Here is a 14,024-nt window from a genome sequence, read left to right as displayed (position 1 = left end):
GCAAAGAGTATTCTACACAACAGATACGCAAAGCGCTATGAATAAACCCGAAGTGGACCCAAGGTACGAGGGTGGTCTGGAAAGTTCTCGGAGTCACCACGGGAGGTCAGCTCTAGCGCACCGAGTTGTTCACGTGATATTCATTAGACTGTATTCTGTAAAGATGTGCCACATCAGTGCGTTTGGAAGAGAACTGTGGCGGTGACGTGGCTCTGCTGTTGTTCCCGCGTAGTGATTTGCGAAGATGGAAAAAATCGAGATCTGAGCAGTGATTAAGTACTTCGCAAAGAAAGGTATGAAATCAAAGGACATTCATGCCGATTTCCAGAATACACAGGGGGATTTAGCTCCTTCATATTCAACTATTGCCAAGTGGTTCAAATAGTTCAAACGGCTCTGAGCACTATGGGACTTAACATCTGAGGTCATCAGTCCCCTAGAACTTATAACTATTTAAACCTAACTAACCTAAGGATATCACACATATCCATGCCCGAGGCAGGATTCGAACCTGCGACCGTAGCGGTCTCGCCGATCCAGTCTGAAGCGCCTACAACCGCTCGGCCACTCCGGCCGGCTTGCCAGGTGGGCAAATGAATTTAAATTTGGTAGGGAGAGCTTAGATGATGATCCGCTCAGTGGTTGACCAAGATGTGTCACTACTCCAGACGTCATTGCAAAAGTGCACAAAATGGTCATGGAGGATCGCCGATTGAAAGGGCGTGAAATTGCTCACGCTTGCCAGAAGTCATCTGAAAGGGTATATCACATTTTAACTGAAGAACTAGAAACGAAAAAATTATCTGCAAAATGGGTGCCACGACAAGACAACGTGCGCCCGCACACATGTGCCGTCGCCATGGGAAAATTACACGGACTAAGGTATGAATTGTCACCAGACCCGCCTTATTCGCCTGATATGGCCCCGTCAGACTTCCATCTCTTCCCAAAACTGAAAATTTTTCTTGGTGGACGAAGATTACCTTCAAACGAAGAATTGACAACTATTTTGCAGGCCTGGAGGAAACTCATTTTCGAGATGGGATCAAGGCACTGGAATATCGATGGACCAAGTGCATTAATCTACAAGGAGACACTATTGAAAAATAAAAAAAAGTTTCAGTGATGTAAGTAACTATTTTCTATTCCGTTCTGATAACTTTTCAAACCACCCTCGTACGAGGAAAAAGAAGGAGAAACATTTAAGTTCATCATTTTCCTGTCATATGTGGAAATGCTTTCGTCAAAAATATGTCATATCCTCAACAACAACAAAGTTAACATGATTTTTCGCCCCCCCCCCCCCCCCCCAAAGACAGCAGGGCGTTTGTGTTCCGTCAAATATGCCTTGATGCTCAGCAAGAATGGTGTTTACAAGAGCGCCTCCGAACGCGCCTTTCGTACATCGGACAGGCGAGTCGTACAGTCCATGAAAGAATTTCCTTCATTCATTTATTTTTATTCTTGATTACAGTCATGGACCGTTACGTACAGACTAAATCGATAGTGGGAATTAAATCGTGAGTGAATTTTCATGACAATGTAGATATTTTCCTATCCCTTTCTTCTGTTCTGAACATGAATTATGTTGACATTGCCTATCATATTATTTTTTGTTGTCTTTATTTTTCCTAGTACTATCAGTCTAACGCTACCTATAATTTTCCTTTGGCATCTTCGTCCAACCTTAGTGTGGTCTTCTTTTGCTATGACGGAAAGAGAGCCATAGATTTCGTTATTTCAAATTATGTCATCAATTTGTCGTTGTACCTACTACTGTTGTTACTGTTTGACAATATGCTACAGTAACAAACAATATAACTATCACAATTACACTAAAAAAGAAAAATTTCTTATACTAACACAACGTAGACTTTTTATTAAATTTACTTTTTTTCAGCAAATGCTGCTGGCTCTGAAAATTATCTTACTGTTACTAACATTAATGCTAATGCATCAATATTTCTGCTATGATTACATGTGATCACTATTTGCTTTGATGTAGTCTGATATGTGGTACTATCTAAATGTATCTACTTCCTATCTACGTTTCGTATCAGATCGGCCACCCCGTCGGCCCACCAACTTTCGCTGTCTCCAGACAGCATGCCGACGGACCAGTGGTTATCACTTTCCGATTCTTCTCCGTCTTCTTGGGCTCAGTCCAAGAAAGATGCATGCAACATCCTAGATGCACCCGTCTCTTACCGACCAATGAATCGACACTTATCATTCTAGGTAGTGTGATAGCATCAAAATTCCAGCGTCGACTACATATTTTTGGATTGAGCTGTTAAAGAACAAAATTGCTCTTTACACACACGAAGTGTTGAGTGCTATTGACAAGGGATTTCAAATTGACTCCGTATTTCTAGATTTCTAAAAGGCTTTTGACACTGTAGCACACAAGAAGCTTGTAGTGAAATTGCGTGCTTGTGTAATATCATCTCAGTTATGTGACTTGCGCCATAGGGTGGTGGTGTTTCGGGTTCCGCTGAATAGGTCAGGAGTTCACTACACTCAGCTGGCGGCTACACGGGTAGCGGAGGCTGTGTGGCGTGGACTTGGCGGTTTTTTAGGTTAGAAGGCCTCGGGGAAGTACGGGGTAGGCTGCAAACTCAAAGGGTGCATGGCAAATACAGGACGTGCTTGTATCAAGGAACAGTCGGAATTGTAGTTGTGATTTGTTGTAGTTGTGCTGAGAAAGTCCCTGAGCTTCAAGCGCTAATAGAAAGCACAGAGGCTGAAATCGTTATAGGTACAGAAAGCTCACTAAAGCCTAAAATAAGTTCTGCAGAAATTTTTACGAAGTCTCAGACGGTGTTCAGGAAAGATAGATTAGGCAGAATTGGTGGTGGAGTGTTTGTGTCTGTCAGTAGTGGTTTATCTTGTAGTGAAGTCGAAGTAGATACTCCGTGCGAATTGGTATGGGTGGAGGTTATACTTAACATCCGAACAAAGTTAATAATTGGCTCCTTCTACCAGACTCCGATGATATAGTTGCTGAACAGTTCAGAGAAAATTTGAGTCTCGTAACGAATAAATATCCCACTCATACGGTTATAGTGGGTGGAGACTTCAACCTTCCCTCGATATGTTGGCAAAAATACTTGTTCAAAACCGATGGCAGGCAGAAAACATCTTCCGAGATTGTCCTAAATGCTTTCTCCGAAAATTATTTCGAGCAGTTAGTCCACGAACCCACGCGAATTGTAAATTGTTGCGAAAACACACTTGACCTCTTAGCCACAAACAATCCAGAGCTAATAGAGAGCATCATGACTGATACAGGGATTAGTGATGACAAGGTCGTTGTAGCTAGGCTCAATACCGTTCCTTCCAAATCCACCAGAAACAAACGCAAAATAATTTTATTTAAAAAAGCGGATAAAGTGTCACTAGAAGCCTTCCTAAAAGACAATCTCCATTCCTTCCTAATTGACTATGCAAATGTAGACGAGATGTGGCTCAAATTCAAAGATATAGTAGCAACAGCAATTGAGAGATTCATACCTCATAAATTGGTAAGAGATGGATCTGATCCCCCATGGTACACAAAACAGGTCCGAACGCTATTGCAGAGGCAACGGAAAAAGCATGCGAAGTTCAGAAGAACGCGAAATCCCGAAGATTGGCTAAAATTTACAGACGCGCGAAATTTGGCACGGACTTCAATGCGACATGCCTTTAATAGGTTCCACAACGAAACATTGTCTCGAAATTTGGTAGAAAATCCGAAGAAATTCTGGTCGTATTTAAAGTACACAAGCGGCAAGACGCAGTCAATACCTTCGCTGCGCAGAGCCGATGGTACTGTTACCGACGACTGTGGCGCTAAAGTGGAGTTATTGAACGCAGTTTTCCAAAATTCCTTCACCAGGGAAGACGAATGGAATATTCCAGAATTTGAAAGACGAACAGCTGCTAGCATGAGTTTCTTGGAAGTAGATACCTTAGGGGTTGCGAAGCAACTCAAATCACTTGATACGGGCAAGTCTTCAGGTCCAGATTGTATACCGATTAGGTTCCTTTCAGATTACGGTGATACAATAGCTCCCTACTTAGCAATCATATACAACCGCTCGCTCACCGATAGATCTGTACCTACAGATTGGAAAACTGCGCAGGTCGCACCAGTGTTTAAGAAGGGTAGTAGGAGTAATCCATCGAACTACAGACCTATATCATTGACGTCGGTTTGCAGTAGGGTTTTGGAGCATATACTGTATTCAAACATTATGAATCACCTCGAAGGGAACGATCTATTGATACGTAATCAGCATGGTTTCAGAAAACATCGTTCTTGTGCAACGGAGCTAGCTCTTTATTCGCACGAAGTAATGGCCGTTATCGACAGGGGATCTCAAGTTGATTCCGTATTTCTAGATTTCCGGAAAGCTTTTGACACCGTTCCTCTCAAGCGACTTCCAATCAAGCTGCGGGCCTATGCGGTATCGTCTCAGTAGTGCGACTGGATTCGTGATTTCCTGTCAGGAAGGTCGCAGTTCGTAGTAATAGACGGCAAATCATCGAGTAAAACTGAAGGGATATCAGCTGTTCCCCAGGGAAGCGTCCTGGGACCTCTGCTGTTCCTGATCTATATAAATGACCTGGGTGACAATATGAGCAGTTCTCTTAGGTTGTTCGCAGATGATACTGTAATTTACCGTAAGTAAGGTCATCCGAAGACCAGTATCAGTTGCAAAGCGATTTAGAAAAGATTGCTGTATGGTGTGGCAGGTGGCAGTTGACGCTAAATAACGAAAAGTGTGAAGTGATCCACATGAGTTCCAAAAGAAATCCGTTGGAATTCGATTACTCGATAAATAGTACAATTCTCAAGGCTGGCAATTCAATTAAGTATCTGGGTGTTAAAATTGCGAACAACTTCAGTTGGAAAGACCTCATAGATAATATTGTAGGGAAGGCGAGCGAAAGGTTGCGTTTCATTGGCAGGACACTTAGAAGATGCAACAAGTCCACTAAAGAGATAGCTTACACTACACTCGTTCGTCCTCTGTTAGAATATTGCTGCGCGGTGTGGGATCCTTACCAGGTGGGATTGACGGAGGACACCGAAAGGGTGCAAAACAGGGCAGCTCGTTTTGTATTATCACGTAATAGGGGAGAGAGTGTGGCAGATATGATACGCGAGTTGGGATGGAAGTCATTAAAGCAAAGACGTTTTTCGTCGCGGCGAGATCTATTTACGAAATTTCAGTCACCAACTTTCTCTTCCGAAATCGAAAATATTTTGTTGAGCCCAACTTACGTAGGTAGGAATGATCATCAAAATAAAATAAGAGAAATCAGAGCTCGAACAGGAAGGTTTAGGTGTTCGTTTTTCCCGCGCGCTGTTCGGGAGTGGAATGGTAGAGAGATAGTATGATTGTGGTTCGATGAACCCTCTGCCAAGCACTTAAATGTGAATTGCAGAGTAATCATATAGATGTAGATGGAGATGAATGAGAGAGAGACACTGTGTAAAAAATTGTTGTAAAGAAATTGAATCATGATATGTAAAGAAATCTTTCATTTAAAATGACACATTCCACATCATTACGAAATGTCATATTCATGATCTATGGAACAAGAATTAATCTAATCTAATCTAATCACATCGTATTGATGACTAGCCATGAAGAGTCATCGCCATGTGGCAAGAAGACCTTGTAGCTTCTCCCCCCCCACCCCCACCCCCCCATCGCCCCACCATCCATTTATCTATTTATTTATTTATTTATTTATTGTGGTCTCGAGGAAACTCTCATGAGTGCAATAATCTCACTGATATCTCTTTGATTTGTCTCGTAGCCTGTCCGCAGCTAGAGGTTAGTATTGCTGCTTCTATAGTCGAGATGGCGTTAGAAGTACCCGACAGCTCGCAGCGCTGTTGCCAGCTTTCAATAACGAAGCGCAAACGGCTGCAGGCGTAAGTAATACCCATCTACAGAATCGTGACAACACTGAGGCGCCGCCATAGAGACGTTTACAAAATCTCGTTTCGTTATTGGTTGTGGCAGACACATGAAGCTGCCACACCCGGCCCATTGCAACTGTTCGGGATCAACTTACACTGGCTCAACTACAGACCTAGGTCCCATGTTCGACTCCCTACCTGATATGGGATTTCCTCCGCTCGAGGTGTGTGCTTGTGTTTCCCTCATCATTTCATCTCATAGTCATCGACGCCATGTTGTCGAAGTGGCGTCAAATAAAAAAAAAAAAAAGAAAAACATGCACTAGACAGTCAAATTACCCCAGAGCGGGTTTTACGGCCAATAATGCCAGAAGTTCATTATTATTCATCTCGAACTCTTTCCTGCGCAGTATTTGCAGTGTAGAGGTAAAATTTAACTTCCAGGACAACGACACGTCGTCCGCCACACTTCTTCTATAATTTACTGACAATTACTGTTTCCCTTTAAGCGACAGTGTTTTCCTTAAGGTTGTATGCAGTGACTTCTTGGCTGCATCTGCAAGTAAGAGTATCGTACCTGAACCGTACACGGCTCGTGTTCATCCCGTTAATTTTTTGCCACCTTCTCTTACGGTACTGCCGCCTCACTTTCTTATTCCATTTACTGGGGTCACTAACTTCCTGCCTTACCTGCCAGTGAGTGGCAGCAGCAGCGCTTGTCATTAAGTGCTCTGTCGTACTATTCTGGAGCAATCGATAGTATTTTCCGGGTCGTCGTGTGTCTGTAAGTCAGTCGGGACTCAGCAGCAGTCCTCCGTCCCGACTGCGCAACCGAATTTGAGGATAACTTTTTCGAAATTCCGTAATTACCACTCATTGCGACGCTTAAGTTTAAAATTTAGCTCAAAGGTGCCTGCAACCTCCTCTGTAACGGTGCAAAAGCACGGCACGCTTGATGTCAGCCTCGGGCCCAACGACGTTTCAAACAGCTAGGAAACAAAACTTGCGAAGAAAGGGCTACGTCTCAGAAGTTCATTTGAAGAGGTTTGTGGATTAATAATCTCACATTGGCCCCAAGTTTCACCACAATTCTGCCCAATGCCACCGTGGACATGTCACATGGTCAGACTGTCATCGCAGCCCCTCTAATCCACATTTCATCCTTTCTTTTGATGGCTCTGGAATGGAGGCCAGAACAGTGACGCCCAGCGTTGAAATCATGTCCTTTTCTTGTGAGTGGCCGAGGAAAACGTTCTAGACACATCTCCTCTCAGGTTCAGGACGAAAAGGCTACAGACGGTGGCATAAATGGTGTCAGTGGAACAACCCCTTTCCCTGGCGGTTGAAAACGGCAGCTCGCAGTGCGATGAGCAGCAGGAAGCATTTCGTCACTACCTGTGACACTGCTGACACCCTCTGACAGTTTCAACCCCTCTCCAAGGACACTGTGGAGCTGTATCCCCTTCGAACGTGTTCACACCAGTTTGGAGCGCAGCGCGACCGCAATTTTCGCTCTCGTGTACTGCACGGAACCACTAGGGACCGTTCGAAACTATTCGATGAAACTTGGGCGTCATTCAAAGTAGCTAAGAGCGTTTAATATTTTTCAGAGCTCGTATTTTGTATCCTCCTGTGGCGTGATCATGGCAGATGAGACATTGACACATGTGTGAATAAAACGGTTCGCTCTAGGATCCCCCAGTTCAGAAAAATCCTGGATGGCACACTCCCACCTTTATTGAGAATTTTAAAAATGTAGCTGTACAGATAGAAACCGTGATGAGACTACCAGCCGTGTGCAGGTAGGCTACACTGCTGCACTTTCGCCGCTACAATGCTGGTCTCGCGCTTGATAATAGGCCATGTGTGAATCAGACAGTAAAAAGGGGTTGTCGGTCTCCAAGCGTCGTCACGGTTTCTGTCTGTACAGTTACATTTTTAAGATTGTCAATAAAGGTGAGTGGGTGGCATCTAAGGTTTTGCCGCACTATGCTTTTTAGAGCGACCATTTAACCTGGTTTTGGACGAAGTGGTGAGACAGTGGAGACAACTAAATAGTAACATGAAGATCAAAAATGTGGAAATAGCGTACAAGGTCAAACATAATGCAACAATGGACTGGCTGGCATTCGCAGATGACATGGCACTCGTAAATGAGACAAAAGAAGAGGTAAAGATAGCACTAAGAAACCTAGCCGGAACAGTAGAAAAGGTCGGACTGAAAATTGCATATAAGAAGACCAAGACGTTGAACACTGAGTCTCACTGGAAGACAGATAGCCAAGTGGTTGAGAAAGTCAACAGTTTTCGCTATTTGGGAGAGAAGATAAATGGTGGCATGCAGAGCAACATTAGCACAGTAGACAGCACACAGCTTTTGCAGAAGCTTCGGTATGCGCTGAAAATAATGTACGGCAAGAAGAAACTGTCACTGAGTGCCAAACTGCGACATTACACAGCAACTGTAAGAAATGCTACTCTGTTTGCATGAGAAATGATCACACTCGGCAAGAGAGCTTGTATACAGCTGGAGAAGGAGGAGCGGAAAATTCTGAGAGACCTATGGGGCACCAAAAAACATGGGGATATCTGGATAGACAGAGCACGACAGGAACTGTATGAAAATATTGAACCCATATCGAGATACGAAAGAGGAGGTTACGATTTATTCGGCACATCATGAGGGCGGACGAGGAGAGGTTGACTAAGAAGATATGGAATGCAGCATGTCATACGGGAAACAACTGGGTGAAGGAAGTCAGAGACGACTGGAAGGCTGTAGGAATAAAAGAAGGGAATCTGCATGCAATAGTACAGGACAAGCAGAAGTATAAAGGGTTGGTGGATGGTCACAGATGGCCGGACACAAAAATCAAAGTTATCTTAACATAAGAAAAAAGAAACAGTAGAAACGAAAGAACGAAGAGGCATAGGGGAGAAAGAAGAGGTGCAAAACGAGTCATACGTGATCTTTAAGGGTCCTAACGAAGCAGAAGAAGAAGAAGAGGGACCATTAGCCGTTTTACTCATGCATGTGTCATAATGCATCCCCTCGTGATCAAGTCACAGGAGGAGACAGACTAGGAGCTCGAAAAAAGTAAAAAGCACCAGTAGCTATTTCGGATCACGTACAAATTTTGTCGAATGGTTCTGAATGGTCCCTAGTGGTTCCAACCTGTACATGAGAGCAAAAACTCCGATCGCGCTGCGTTCCAAATGGCTGCGATCACGTTCGATGGCGATACAGCCCCGCAATGTACTTAGAAAAGGACTGAAACGTCCAAGGGTGTCAGCAGTGTCAAATGTTGTGAAGATCGTCTTCCTCTTGCTCATCGCACTACGACCTGTCGCTTTCGACCGCATAATGTACGGGAATGAATGCCAGAGAAACGAGTGGTTTCATTGACGCCGTTTATGCCACTCCATACGATCTTTTCGTGCCGATTCTGAGTGTGTGTGTGTGTGTAATGTTTTTCTCGGCCACCCATGAGAAAACCGCGTGATCTAAAAGCTGACCGTCACGGTTCTGACCTCCATCGCAGAGGCGTCAAACGAAGGGGTGAAATTTGGGGCAAGAGGGGGTGTGAGTACCTTCTGATCGTGTGACACTTCCGTGGCGGCAATGGGAAGAACTTTGGTGCAATTTGATGCGAAAGTGACATCATTAACCAACCATACACATCACGTGAACTTCTGAGCTGTGGCCTTTTTTTCGAAGTGTCAACATTTTATTCTTTGAAGCGTCGTCGGGCCGAAGCGTGATATCACAGGCCTCTACGCTTCTGCATCATTACAGAGGAAAGTTGTGTGAACCTTTGATCCAAATTTCAAACTCTAGCGTCGCAACGGGAAGCTTTCACCAGGTTTCGAAAAAGTGATCCTTTGATCCTGCTGCGAAGCGTATGTTTGACGTACGTTGTAGAGTACTAGTTCAGAAACAATGATCAATATTAGTGATTCGAGTGGCAAAAATGGTATCTACATCGGCGGCCATGTATATGTAATAAGAGGTGTTGCCGTGACGTAAAAAAATCGAAGCCGACGTCCGCCTTTATAGTATGGCCGCTTCTGGTTGAACTGTTTTGATTAAAATAAATGCCAACACGGGCCACATATAAGTGTACTACTCGTTCTGACTATAGTCTAAGGTGTAAAGAAATCAGATTTTATTCGTACGTCTGCTCGTTCAAGCGATGTGTTTTATATACATGAATTTTAAATTTTACACTGAAGCGCCAAATAAAGAGATACAGGCATGCGTATTCAAATATGGAGGTGTAAAAACAGGCAGATTATAGTGCTGCGCTCGACAACGCCTAAATAAGACAACACGTGTCTGGCGCAGTTGTTAGATCGGCTACTGCCGCTACAATGGCAGGATATCAAGATTTAAGTGAGTTGGAACTTGGTGTTATAGCCGGCGCACCAGGGATTGGATACGTCATCTCCGAGGTAGCAATAAAATGGGGATTTTCCCGTCCGACCATTTAACGAGTGTACCGTGAACATCAGGAATCTGGTAAATCATCAAATCTCCGACATCGCTGCGGCCGGGAAAAAATCCTGCGAAACTGGGACCAACGGCGACTGAAGAGAATCGTTCAACGTGACGGAAGGCCAACCCTTCCGCAAACTGCTGCAGATTTCAATGCTGGACCATCAACAAATGTCAGCGAGCGAACCATTCAACGAAACATCATCGATATGGGCTTTTGGAGCTGAAGGCCCACTCGTGTATCGTTGACGACTGCACGACACAAAGCTTTACAATATTGGTTAAAAGCAGTCTTGGGTGCAACTTAGTTTTTTTAGTTTTCAACGACGCGCTTCGCCTTATTTAGACATCTTCAGGTTATCTTTTCTAGATGGACGCGAGAGGTACCAAGATTTGCATAATGCGTTCCCGTTCACAGGAGCAAGTAACAGAGTAAGATGGGAGCTGTTTTCAATCAATACTGTTAAGCACTGGTTTGCTGTATGCCACATACGAACTGGAAGAATTTCTACAAAGCTTTACGCCTCCTCTGGACCCGTCGACACCAACATTGGACTGTTGATGACGGGAAATGTGTTGACTGATCGGATGACTCTCGTTTCAAATCGTATAGAGGGGACGGCCGTGTATGGTTATGGGTACAACTTCATGAATCCATGGTCCCCGCATGTAAACAAGGGACTGTTCAAGTTGGTGTAAGCTCTGTAATAATGAGGGGCGTGTGCAGTTGGAGTGATATGGGGCCCCTGATACGTCTAGATACGACTCTGACAGGTGACACGTACGTAAGCATCCTATCTGATCACCTGCATCCAATCACGTCCATTGTGCATTCCGACGGGCTTGGGCAATTCCAGCAGGACGATGAGACACCCCACACGTCCAGAATTGCTACAGAGTGGCTCCAGGAACACTCTTCTGAGCTTAAACACTTTTGCTGGCCACCAAACTCCCCATACATGAACATTATTGTGCGTATCTGGGATGCTTTGCAACGTGCTGTTCAGATGAGATCTCCACCCCCTCGTACTCTTACGGATTTTTTTAACTGCCCTACACGATATTAGGCAGGTATACCAGTTCCTTTGGCTCTTCAGTGTAGAAGAAATCTTTTAAAAGCATTTTATTCAAGTTTTCCTGCATAGGAAACAAATTTCGAGCTGATGTTCAAGTACATGTTATCAGGGGTTTGTTCAAGCTGTTGGAGGCTCTGTAATGGTGTGGGGCGTGTCTAGTTGGAATGATATGGGACCTCTGATAAGTCTATATACGACTCTGACAGGTGACACGTATGTAAGCATCCTGTAAGATCACCTGTATCCATTCAAGTACATTGTGCATTCCGACGGGCTTGGGAAAATCCAGCAGGACATTGCGAAACCCCACACGCCCAGAATTGCTACAGAGTGGCCCCAGAAACACTGCTCAGAGTTTAAACACTTCCGATGGCCACCAAACGTCCCGGACATGAACATTATTGAGTATCTGTAGGACTGTAGGACGTGTTGCAACGTGCTGTTGAGAAGAGATCTTTACCCCATCGTACTCTTACGGATTTATGGACAGCCCTGCTGAATTCATGGTGTCAGTTCCCTCCAGATCTACTTCAGATATTAGTCGTGTCCTTGCCACGTCGTGTTGGGGCACTTCTGCGTGCTCTCGGGGGTCCTACACGATATTAGGCAAGTGTACCAGTCTGTTTGGCTCTTCAGTGTAGTTGTGCTGGTTAGTTAATGGTAGTGGTTTTATTTATGAACTTCCACTTTAGGTTTGCTATCAGTACTACGCGAAGAACGCTCGGTTCGAACTCTGTGACAAGGAAATATCACAAACCATCGAGACATAGAAAAATATGTTCGCAGCATTTTCGGAATGGGGACGTAGAGGGAACTTCAATTTCGTCAGTCCGTATTAAAGAAAATGTTGGATACCAAAGGATCCTCTTCACGACTCATAACTCGCTTCTTGGTTATTCGAGACGTGTAACAAAAAGAATGTTACATTAACGAGGCCAAGTGCGTCGTATTGTTGGATCATATATGCCTTTAAGAGTAGAAAAAAGGCTGAAAATGATTTCCGACACGGCTTTATTTATGAAAGCCTTGTAATATTTACTACTCGTATTTAAAACACGTGTTGCATGGACGCGACAGAAATTAAGAATTAAAAGCAATTGTAAGCAGTAATATGTTGCTGTATAGGGGCTACTAACATGCCGCCACCGGCTACAAAGCGATGTACAGTGTACGTCTGTAACGCCACTTCTCCTTATATCTCCATATAGTTGGCCAACGGCAGCAACAGGGGTGTTGGCCATGAGAAGAAGATACGTCGGACATTAGATATAATGTTTTAATTGTTAAAAGTAGTGATGTAGCTATACGTTTGTTTATGTAAGAGGCCGTAAAATGGTTTAACGCGAGTCTTATGGTTAGCTATGATAAAGGAGTCGTACTGGATAGCCAATTTCATCCTGGGGGTTCTGAGTGCATGTGACATGCTGACTGTTGTAGTCAGCTGTTGGACAGATAGTCACAGCGGAGTGGTGGAATTTGCAAGAGTAGCGAATTTTGGGTACTTACAGGTAAGAGTAATTACTGGATCGAGATTGTTAATCCTCTTAGCTCTGCAAGTTTCCGCCGGTTAATTATTGTTAAGTGGTTCTCACTGTGAATCACTGAATTGTTAGTGAATGAGATCTGGCCAAGTCACGATGCAAAGAGCAGGCTCAATAATTCGTTAGATGATTGAAATATTTCATTGAGAGGACTGTAATGAGACCAAGCGCTTTTGTTTAAAGGCGATACGATTTACGGTCAAATAATCATCAGGACTGTTCCGTATTTTCTAGCTACTATTATTTTTCAGAAAAGTCAGAAGTAATTGAGTGTTGTTGTGTTCTTGTGTATGTAGTTAGCGTACACTGAGAGAGTTGAGTGTTTCTCTGTTGATTTGTAGGATCTGCAGACCATCAAGGAATAGTGTGGAAATTTATTGGTATAAAAGATTGATTTGTGGTTTAATATCGATAAGTAGTTACTCAGTTTGCAATACATTTGACTGAACACGCACTAGAGAATTGCAGAATGAAGCTTGTATTGGTCGTACAGTCCTGACTGCCCGTAAGATGTCGAGATCTACCCCGTGATGGTAAATAGTAAGGCAATGGAACCACTTACCCAAGCACGTCGCAGTATTATCGTTACTTACAACTGTAAAGTGGCGAGGAACCATTAAACATGGTCGCGATTTACCGACACCTAAAGAGGCATACTTTTTGTTTGGATTGTATAACTTCAGATCCCAAAGAATTGGTAGCAGGTAAACTTCTGTTTGTTTTTTTTTGTGAATTTTAGAACGCTCTACTGGGGGATATATAATTGCGGCCACTCGTCCATTGTCGTCGATTTCTGTTGTCCTAGAGAAAGACAATTAAAGCTTCGGTACGTCTACATGAAATAAAGAATTTTCTGAATATTATTTAAAAGAAAAAGACAATAGAATAATCCCAAAAGTAACTTGAATCTCAAATGGGGTAGACTAGAGAAAATTAAATTAAACAAACAAAACTGCAGAAAACTCGTAAACAAAAATATGTAGATGCAACGA

Source organism: Schistocerca nitens, chromosome 2 (genome assembly GCF_023898315.1).
Source record: "Schistocerca nitens isolate TAMUIC-IGC-003100 chromosome 2, iqSchNite1.1, whole genome shotgun sequence".
Lineage (NCBI taxonomy): Eukaryota > Metazoa > Arthropoda > Insecta > Orthoptera > Acrididae > Schistocerca > Schistocerca nitens.
This window is presented reverse-complemented; position numbering follows the sequence as displayed.